This window comes from Triticum aestivum, chromosome 2B, assembly GCF_018294505.1.
Source record: "Triticum aestivum cultivar Chinese Spring chromosome 2B, IWGSC CS RefSeq v2.1, whole genome shotgun sequence".
Lineage (NCBI taxonomy): Eukaryota > Viridiplantae > Streptophyta > Magnoliopsida > Poales > Poaceae > Triticum > Triticum aestivum.
This window is the reverse complement of record NC_057798.1, coordinates 29,212,985-29,223,524: the sequence shown is the minus strand read 5'-3', so window position 1 is coordinate 29,223,524 and position 10,540 is coordinate 29,212,985. Positions and strand designations below refer to the sequence as shown.

Here is a 10,540-nt window from a genome sequence, read left to right as displayed (position 1 = left end):
AGCATCGCATCCCCAAACTTTTAGAACCGACAGCTTAGGTTTCTTCCCAAACCATAATTCATACGGTGTCGTCTCAACGGATTTAGATGGTGCCCTATTTAAAGTGAATGTAGCTGTCTCTAGAGCGTATCCCCAAAATGATAGCGGTAAATCAGTAAGATACATCATAGATCGCACCATATCCAATAGAGTCGATTACGATGTTCGGACACACCGTTACGCTGAGGTGTTCCAGGCGGCGTGAGTTGTGAAACGATTCCACATTTCCTTAAGTGCATACCAAATTCGTGACTTAAATATTCTCCTCCACGATCTGATCGTAAGAACTTTATTTTTCGGTCATGTTGATTCTCTACCTCATTCTGAAATTCCTTGAACTTTTCAAAGGTCTCAGACTTGTGCTTCATCAACTAGACATACCCATATCTACTCAAGTCATCAGTGAGAGTGAGAACATAACGATATCCTCCGCGAGCCTCAACACTCATTGGACCGCACACATCGGTATGTATGATTTCCAATAAGTTGGTTGCTCGCTCCATTGTTTCAGAGAACGGAGTCTTGGTCATTTTGCCCATAAGGCATGGTTTGCATGTGTCAAATGATTCATAATCGAGAGACTCTAAAAGTCCATCAGCATGGAGCTTCTTCATGCGTTTGACACCAATGTGACCAAGGCGGCAGTGCCACAAGTATGTAGGACTATCGTTATCAACTTTACATCTTTTAGTATTCACACTATGAATATGTGTAACATTATGTTCGAGATTCATTAAGAATAAACCATTGACCACCGGAGGATGACAATAAAACATTTCTCTCATATAAATAGAACAACCATTATTCTCTGATTTAAATGAGTAGCCATCTCGTATTAAACGAGATCCTGATACAATGTTCATGCTCAAACTTGGCACTAAATAACAATTATTAATGTTTAAAACTAATCCCATAGGTAAATGTAGAGGTAGCGTGCCGACGGCGATCACATCGACCTTGGAACCATTCCCGACGCGCATCGTCACCTCGTCCTTCGCCAGTCTCCGTTTATTCCGCAGCTCCTGCTGTGAGTTACATATGTGAGCAACGGCACCGGTATCAAATACCCAGGAGTTACTACGAGTACTGGTAAGGTACACATCAATTACATGTATATCAAATATACCTTTAGTGTTGCCGGCCTTCTTGTCTGCTAAGTATTTGGGGCAGTTCCGCTTCCAGTGACCCTTCCCTTTGCAATAAAATCACTCAGTCTCAGGCTTGGGTCCATTGCCTGACTTCTTCCTGGCAACTGGCTTACCAGGCGCGGCAACATCCTTGCCGTCCTTCTTGAAGTTCTTCTTACACTTGCCCTTCTTAAACTTAGTGGTTTTATTGACCATCAATACTTGATGTTCCTTCTTGATTTCTACCTCTGCTGACTTCAGCATTGAAAATACTTCAGGAATAGTTTTCACCATCCCCTGCATATTGTAGTTCATCACAAAGCTCTTGTAGCTTGGTGGGAGCGACTGAAGGATTCTGTCAATGACCGCCTCGTCTGGGAGGTTAATGTCCAGCTGGGAGAGGTGGTTGTGCAACCCAGACATTTTGAGTATGTGCTCACTGATAGAACTATTCTCCTCCATCTTACAACTGTAGAACTTGTCGGAGACTTCATATCTCTCGACCCGGGCATGAGCTTGGAAAACTAGTTTCAGCTCCTCGAACATCTCATATGCTCTGTATTGCTCAAAACGCTTTTGGAGCCCCGGTTCTAAGCTGTAAAGCATGCCGCATTGAACGAGGGAGTAATCATCAGCATGAGACTGCCAAGCGTTCATAACTTCTTGGTTCTCTGGGATGGGTGCATCACCTAGCGGTGCTTCTAGGACATATTGTTTCTTGGCAGCTATGAGGATGATCCTCAGGTTCCGGACCCAGTCCGAATAGTTGCTGCCATCATCTTTCAGCTTGGTTTTCTCTAGGAACGTGTTGAAGTTCATGGTGACATGAGCGTTGGCCATTTGATCTACAAGACATTTTGCAAAGATTTTAGACTATTGTTCATGATAATAAAGTTCATCTAATCAAATTATTTAATGAACTCCCACTCAGATTTGACATCCCTCTAGTAATCTAAGTGTTACATGATCCGAGTCGACTAGGCCGTGTCCGATCATCACGTGAGACGGACTAGTCATCATCGGTGAACATCTCCATGTTGATCGTATCTTCCATACGACTCATGTTCGACCTTTTGGTCTCTTGTGTTCCGAGGCCATGTCTGTACATGCTAGGCTCGTCAAGTTAACCCTAAGTGTTCTGCATGTGTAAATCTGTCTTACACCCATTGTATGTGAACGTAAGGATCTATCACACCCGATCATCACATGGTGCTTCGAAACGACGAACTTTAGCAACGGTGCACAGTTAGGGGGAACACTTTCTTGAAATTTATTATGAGGGATCATCTTATTTACTACCGTCGTTCTAAGTAAACAAGATGCAAAACATGATAAACATCACATGCAATCAAATAATAATAGTGACATGATATGGCCAATATCATATAGCTCCTTTGATCTCCATCTTGGGGCTCCATGATCATCTTGTCACCGGCATGACACCATGATCTCCATCATCATGATCTCCATCATCGTGTCTCCATGAAGTTGCTCACCAACTATTACTTCTACTACTATGGCTAACACGTTTAGCAATAAAGTAAAGTAATTTACATGGCATTTCCATTGACACGCAGGTCATAAATAATAATGACAACTCCTATGGCTCCTGCCGGTTGTCATACTCATCGACATGCAAGTCGTGATTCCTATTACATGAACATGATCTCATACATCACATATATATCATTCATCATTCATCACAACTTTGGTCATATCATATCACAAAGCACTTGCTGCAAAAACAAGTTAGACGTCCTCTAATTGTAGTTGCAAGTTTTACGTGGCTGCAATAGGGTTCTAGCAAGAACGTTTTCTTACCTACGTGAAAGCCACAACGTGATTTGTCAACTTCTATTTACCCTTCATAAGGACCCTTTTCGTCGAATCCGCTCCAACTAAAGTGGGAGAGACAGACACCCGCCAGCCACCTTATGCAACTAGTGCATGTCAGTCGGTGGAACCGGTCTCACGTAAGCGTATGTGTAAGGTTGGTCCAGGCCGCTTCATCCCACAATACCGCTGAAGCAAAATAAGACTAGTAGCGGCAAGAAAGTTAACAACATCTACGCCCACAACAATTGTGTTCTACTCGTGCAAAGAGAACTACGCATAGACCTAGCTCATGATGCCACTGTTGGGGAACGTTGCAGAAAATTAAATTTTTTCCTACGGTTTCACCAAGATCCATCTATGAGTTCATCTAAGAAACGAGTCATGGGAGAGAGATTGCATCTACATACCACTTGTAGATCGCGTGCGGAAACGTTCAAGGGAACGGTGATGATGGAGTCGTACTCACCGTGATTCAGATCACCGATGACCAAGTGCTGAACGGACAGCACCTCCGCGTTCAACACACGTACGGAACGGACGACGTCTCCTCCTTCTTGATCCAGCAAGGGGGAAGGAGAGGTTGAGGAAGAAGGCTCCAACAGCAGCACGACGGCGTGGTGGTGATGGAGTGACAGTTCTCCGGCAGGGCTTTGCCAAGCACACGCGGAGGAGGAGAGGTGTTGGGGAGGGGAGGGGCTGCGCCTTGGAAGTGTGTTGCAGTCCTCCCCTCACCCCTCTATTTATAGGGGAAGGGGCAAGGGGGGCCGGCCCCTCTAGATGAGATCTAGAGGGGGGGCGGCCGCCAGGGAGGGGGGGCTTGTCCCCCAAGCAAAGGGGGCGCCCCCCACTAGGGTTCCCCCCAACCCTAGGCGCATGGGCCCAAGAGGGGGCGCCCAGCCCTCTAGGGGCTGGTTCCCTGCCCCTTGTGGCCCATGAGGCCCTCCGAGAGGGGTGGCCCCTCCGGTGGACCCCCGGAACCCCTCCGGTGGCCCCGGTACAATACCGATATGCCCCTGAAACTTTCCGGTGTCCGTTTGACAACTTCCCATATATAAATATTTACCTCCGGACCATTCGGGAACTCCTCGTGACGTCCGGGATCTCATCCGGGACTCCGAACAACATTCGGTGATCACATACAAGTCTTCCTAATAACCCTAGCGTCACCGAACCTTAAGTGTGTAGACCCTACGGGTTCGGGAGACATGCAGACATGACCGAGACGACTCTCCGGTCAATAACCAACAACGGGATCTGGATACCCATGTTGGCTCCCACATGCTCCTCGATGATGTCATCGGATGAACCACGATGTCGAGGATTCAAGCAACCCCGTATACTATTCCCTTTGTCAAACGGTATGTTACTTGCCCGAGGCTCGATCGTCGGTATCCCAATACCTCGTTCAGTCTCGTTACCGGCAAGTCACTTTACTCGTACCGTAATGCATGATCCCGTGACCAGACACTTGGTCACTTTGAGCTCATTATGATGATGCACTACCGAGTGGGCCCAGTGATACCTCTCTGTTATACGAAGTGACAAATCCCAGTCTCGATCCGCGTCAACCCAACAGACACTTTCGGAGATACCTGTAGTGCACCTTTATAGTCACCCAGTTACGTTGTGACATTTGGTACACCCAAAGCACTCCTACGGTATCCGGGAGTTACACGATCTCATGGTCTAAGGAAAAGATACTTGACATTGGAAAAGCTCTAGCAAAACGAACTACACGATCTTGTGCTATGCTTAGGATTGGGTCTTGTCCATCACATCATTCTCCTAATGATGTGATCCCGTTATCAACGACATCCAATGTCCATAGTCAGGAAACCATGACTATCTGGCTCACTAGGGACATGTTGTGGTCTAAGTATTCACACGTGTATTACGATTTCCGGATAATACAATTATAGCATGAATAAAAGACAATTATCACGAACAAGGAAATATAATAATAATCCTTTTATTATTGCCGGTAGCACCATCACGCGAGATCGGAGTTCCATTGCTGGCTAGAGGAGAGTGATGGAAGATGGATCTGGATGGGTCTGGAATGGAGAGACAGAGTGTTTTTCTGAAAATAATATGAAGAGAGTGGTGATGTCTTTTTGCAAAAGTGCCAGAGCTCACATCCGATGTGTTAGATGCAGATCGAACGGTCGAGATTGATAGATGGCAGACACACCATCATCACCAATTGTGCTTTTATAGGAGTAGAGATATTTTTGTTTCAAAAAAAAATTGATCTGTTTTTAATGATATATTCATATAGGGGTGCGTGACCCCCGAGAGTCACTAATCCTCTTCCATTATGCACTTGTGTAACATATACTAGTGTAAAATGTTGAAACATCCAGCGGTCTATATATGGATCTATGACTTATTCGTACAATATAATACATACATATGAAACATACTTCCCCCGTTCCTAAATATAGGTTTTTTTAGAGATTTCAACAACCGACTACGTATGAAGTTAAATGAGTAAATCTACACTCTAAAATATGTCTATGTATACGCGTATGTGGTAGTCCATTTGAAATTTTAAAAAGGACTTATATTTAGGACGGAGGGAGTAGACAAATAATCATTTTGGCAGAGCCTGTTGTTACATACACGAGAGGAAAGAAATTATGATATCATGTTGAAACATCGTCCATATATGGATCTCTGATTTATTGGAAGTACAATATAATACCACCCGTCACATCAGTGTTTAATTTATTATTTTCAGACACACACACACTATAATGCATGCATGCATGCACGTTGATTATTAGTAGTTGATGCCGGCGTTGTAGAGGTCGCGGCCGTATCCGGTCTGCTTGTCGTAGTACCTGTCCCACAGCATGACCCCGCCGTAGTTTGCCGCCTGCTTCACGCTGGGCATCACCGCATCAGGTCGTAGTTCATCGACATGAGGCCGACCTCGTCGTTCCTCCCAGTCCCGGGCACGTTCGCCGCCGGCAGCCCGATGTACACCTTGCTCCGGGGGTACCTCGCCGTCCACTTGCTCCACTGCGCCATCACCCCGTCTTTGTGCACGTGGCTGTACGAGCACCGGTCTTCGCCGTAGAACCTGACGTGGATCCGCTCGAACAGCCCCGTGTCCAGCGCCCTCTGGACGTACCAGTCCGGGTACACGCACCGCGGCGTCGCCGTCAGCCTCACCCCGGCGCGCCGCGGTAGTACCGGTTGTATCCGGACAGACGCCTGGCGAGCTCCTCGTAGTGGTCCGGCGCGCCCTGGTCGATGAAGAAGTCGATGCCTTCGCCACGGTGTCGCCGAACGGGCGGAACACGCCGCGGCGGCCGCCCCCAAGGTGCGCGTTCCACAGGTTGTCGGCGACATCGGCCGCGGACTGTGATGACGGCAGGGAGTACTGGGTGCCGCCGCCGCCGATGGAGAGGAGGACGACGATGCCCTTGCCCCGGCAGTGCTTGATGTCGGTGCCGATGCCGTAGAGCGGGTGGCCGGAGAGGTCGCCCCAGTACTTGCCGTGGCCGAAGACGCTGTAGAAGGAGATGTGAGTTTTCTTTGTATGCTTTCTTTTCATTTTTGGTTTGATGTGTTTCATTATTGTCGAAGATTATTAAAGTCTGTTGTCTTTTCTTTTGTACAGGTCAAGGCTTAGGTTTTCCTGGAAGATGCATTTTGCAACATCGAAGGCTTTGCTTGAAACTAAGCTTTGACGAGAAATTATAGACAGTAGTACTGTTGTCAATGTTTTTTTGTCGATAGTGTAATTAAATGTGACAAATTTGTACGGTTTGGTCTAGATGTCATGTGTATGTGCTGGATGGCTGTTTTGATTTTTAATGTTGTGATTCAGTGAACTCTTTTTTACAGAGAAGTATGAGAAGGATGCTTTCATTGTGTAATTTGTTTTATCTGATGCTTTTTTGTTTCTTTGTGGTTGCTTCATTTTATTTTTTGTTTTAGTGTATTATTAAGCATGGTTGCTTCAACGGCAGTTAGTCGTTCCTGGACAATCAAGGTTCATTTTCCAATCACCATATTCTTTTACTTGTTTTTCCCTTTTAGGTGTTTAATATATTCTGAATATTTTTTTATCTCTTTGTTGTTGTTGCAGGGTTGGTTCAATTCTTTCTGAAGCCCGCCAATAATTAAACTCGGACGGTCAAAGTTTCAAGTTTAATATTCAGGTAAAAGAATGCTTGCTGGCCCTTTCATTTTTTTTCCTTTTTGTGTTTAATATTGGGTGTGCATTTTCGTTGTACTAGCTAGTTTCTTTTTGATTTTGCAGTGTGATTTCAATGCTTAGTTACTGTATTTTTTTAGTAGTACTATAGTGTAATTTACTGCAGTTTTTTCTATGTGTTATTCCCATGAATTTCATGTAGATTTTCTATTTCTTATGCTTCTTTTCCCACACTGTAAGTTCAGAGGCATTGCACTATAAATGTTTCTGGGTTGTTTCAGTGTAGGTTCTGGTTTTTTACAGTGCAAGTTCATGTGTTTTTACACTGTAAATGCTGGGAAGTTACAATGCCTTTTCATAATGTATTTTTAATGTATGTTCAGTGTAACTACATAGTGTATTTTCATTGGCTTTTCAGTGTAACTACATATTGTACTTCAGTGCTCTGGGAAGTTTCAATGTGAAATGCCCAAGAATTCTAATGTAAATTACATTGGCTTTTGCATTTTGAGTGTCACTGTATTTTCAATGTATGTAATAACCACTATAAGGTCAAGGGATTTTATATTGCATTACTAGGGTACTAATGTATATTCTTTGGTATTCACACTATAATTACCCCAGATTTTACAGTGGAATCACCTCAGAATTTCGGTGTAATTTCATTGTTCATGTCACTGTAATTATTGTATTTTCAATGTAATTATTCTTCATGCAAAGATTATGTATTTTCCCAGATTATTACAGTTTTGATGTTGATACGTCTTTGTAGGTGAAGAAAGTCCATCCTCACTTGTTCTGGTGGATCGTCTTGTCCTTTCTGCTCTGATTGTCCCATAATCATTATTGGATGATCTTCCTCCTTGCTGTTTGTGAGGTACATTCCCCTCTCCCAAACGTTTCCTCAAATGTATTGTAGGTGTTTTTCCATTTTTTTGTTGAAATGTATATATTGTAGTTTAATTTGCAGCAAAATAGATCGAATTTAGGCAGCAACACTTTCTCAATCATAGTACAACAATGAATTCAAAATTAAGTAGCAACACTGCTAACCATCATAGTACATTCATTGTTCACTAGTAGCTTTTCCTATCACTTTTCACCTCCTACTCAACCTTTTCTTTCCTGACTTGTCATCTTGTCTTTCTCATTTTCTCATGTTCTTGTCAATTGTTTACTTCATTTCCTCCGGAGGGTTCTGCTCTAGGGTTGTGTTGTGTCGTTGTGTTGCCCGTCTTCTTGCCGTTGTCCCTCTGGCTCCTCCTTTTGTCATCTGCCCCTGTATCCAATGAGTGGTATCAAATTCTATACTTGCAATCAAATAAAGCTTATTTTCAATATATTTTTAGTTACCTTTCTTGACATTCCTTGGGTTCGACTGCTTCGATTGTTTCCCTTTAGGTTTGTTGTACACCTTGTCAAGGTTTGTGCAGTTCTTTACTGTGTGTCTCTGTGATCCACAGTGCGAACATTTGTAGAACTTGTTTTGCTTTATTGCCTCACGAATAGTTAGCATCCTTGGTCTCCCTTTTGTCTTTCCTACGTCCGGGTCTTGAATTATGAATGATGATGTTGTTCTTTCTCCCTCTCCTACTGTTGGTACAAACGTAACTGTTCTTGTTGTTGCACTTTGCTCCTCATCCATTGTTTCTTCTTCGTCATCCATTTCCCGTAACCTTTTCTGTATCCTGTCTAATTCTCCCAACAGATATTCATATTTCCTCTTCTTCTTTGAAGCTATTGATGCCATATGCACCAATTTCCTTGCTAACACATTGTACCTTAGTGTGGAGTTCTCAGCTGCAACAGCTGGTGTCTTTGTAATATCAATCTTGTAATCATTCTTCCTCCATCTGTCAATTATGTATTTTTCTGGTATCTTCTCGATGTTGAGATGGATCATCACTCGAAGTATGTGCAAGCACAACAGGCCATCTTTTTGGAACGCGCAACAGATGCAAGAGTATTCTTCCTCTTTTAGTCCAACTTGCACTAGGTACAACCTTTTCCGGATTTCCTTCAGGGGGTAGTTTTCAGCTTGTGTCACAATGTAGTATTTGTCCTTTTCTTGCTCAAAGACATGCAGCCTTGTTGTGTCTGCCATTTTAAACTGGAAATTCCTGAATATTCCAATGTTGTATAGCTCATGTGCTTGCCTTTCTATGCTGTATTTCGACCAAAATGCTTTCTGTGCAAATTTTTTGTTTCTACTAACATGGTCGCATTCTTCTTCCCTGTCATGCACAACATCAAGTATGCGGTCATACTCTCTCAAAAAGCTAGTACCACTAAATTTAGCTCCAACCCCTTTTTTGAAAAGGGAATTCGTTCCTTCACTTCTCGCTGTAGTTTGTATGAATGGGAAGAATTTGTCCTTGAAATACACCGGGATGAACTTTTTCCTGTTTTCCCACATGTCGTTGAAGTACTTGATGTGGTGAACTTGGTATTTTCCTATCATTTCTTGCCAGTGTGTCTCAAATTCTTCAACCGTTAAGGAGTTGTCCACAATGTCCTGGAAATCTTCGTAGAGTCCCTCATTAGCTTGGAAACAGGGCCCGACTTTCTTCTCTGCCTTCTTCTTTATGTGGAAGAGGCAGCTCCTATGGGTAGCATTAGGAAAGACTTTTTCAATTGCTGCTTGCATTGCCTTGTCCTGGTCTGTTATGATTGATATAGGATGCTTTCCTCCCATAGCCATCAGGAATTGTTCAAACAACCACGCAAATGTTTCTTTTGTCTCATTGACGATAAATGCACAAGCAAACAAGTATGTGTTGCCATGTGGGGATATCCCCACAAAAGGTGCAAACGGTAGATTGTATCTGTTTGTTAGGAATGTAGTGTCAAAACTGATGCAATCACCACAAATGTCATACATCATTCTTGACCGCACATCTGTCCAGAATAAGCTTCTCACTTTATTTTCTGCATCAAGCTCAAATGAGTAGCAAAATCCAGGATTTTTTGTTTGCTTCTTGTTGAACATTTGCACTACTTCCATCATGTCAGAGTTTGCAATATCTCTGTTTACTGTCGCTGCATAGTTAGTCACATGCTTTTTTGTGTAGGGAAGCTGAGCCATTCCTCCTCGCAAGTAAGCTAGGACAGCAACAATCCTTCTTGTTTCCAGGTTTGTGTGCTTCAAAACCCTTATCAAGCACTTCTCTTCATCTGACATGTACTTATGAGACATGAAGAATCTACTAGTTGGTGTTAATTCATGGTTGTGTTCTAGCTCTTGTCTTGTAATCTCCCATAAGCCTCCTTTTTCTGATATGACCATCACAACTTTACAATCTGTTTTAGCAATGACTGTAGTTTTTCTCATGGGCACTATGCAGTCCTTCTCTATTTCATTTGTCTTGCC

At 43.4% G+C, this 10,540-nt stretch overlaps 1 pseudogene; it reads right to left on the bottom strand.

Annotated features, from left to right (window-relative positions):
- Positions 1-5,663: 5,663 nt before the first annotated feature.
- On the bottom strand, positions 5,664-6,564 carry LOC123038831 (xylanase inhibitor protein 1-like; annotated as a pseudogene).
- Positions 6,565-10,540: the final 3,976 nt, after the last annotated feature.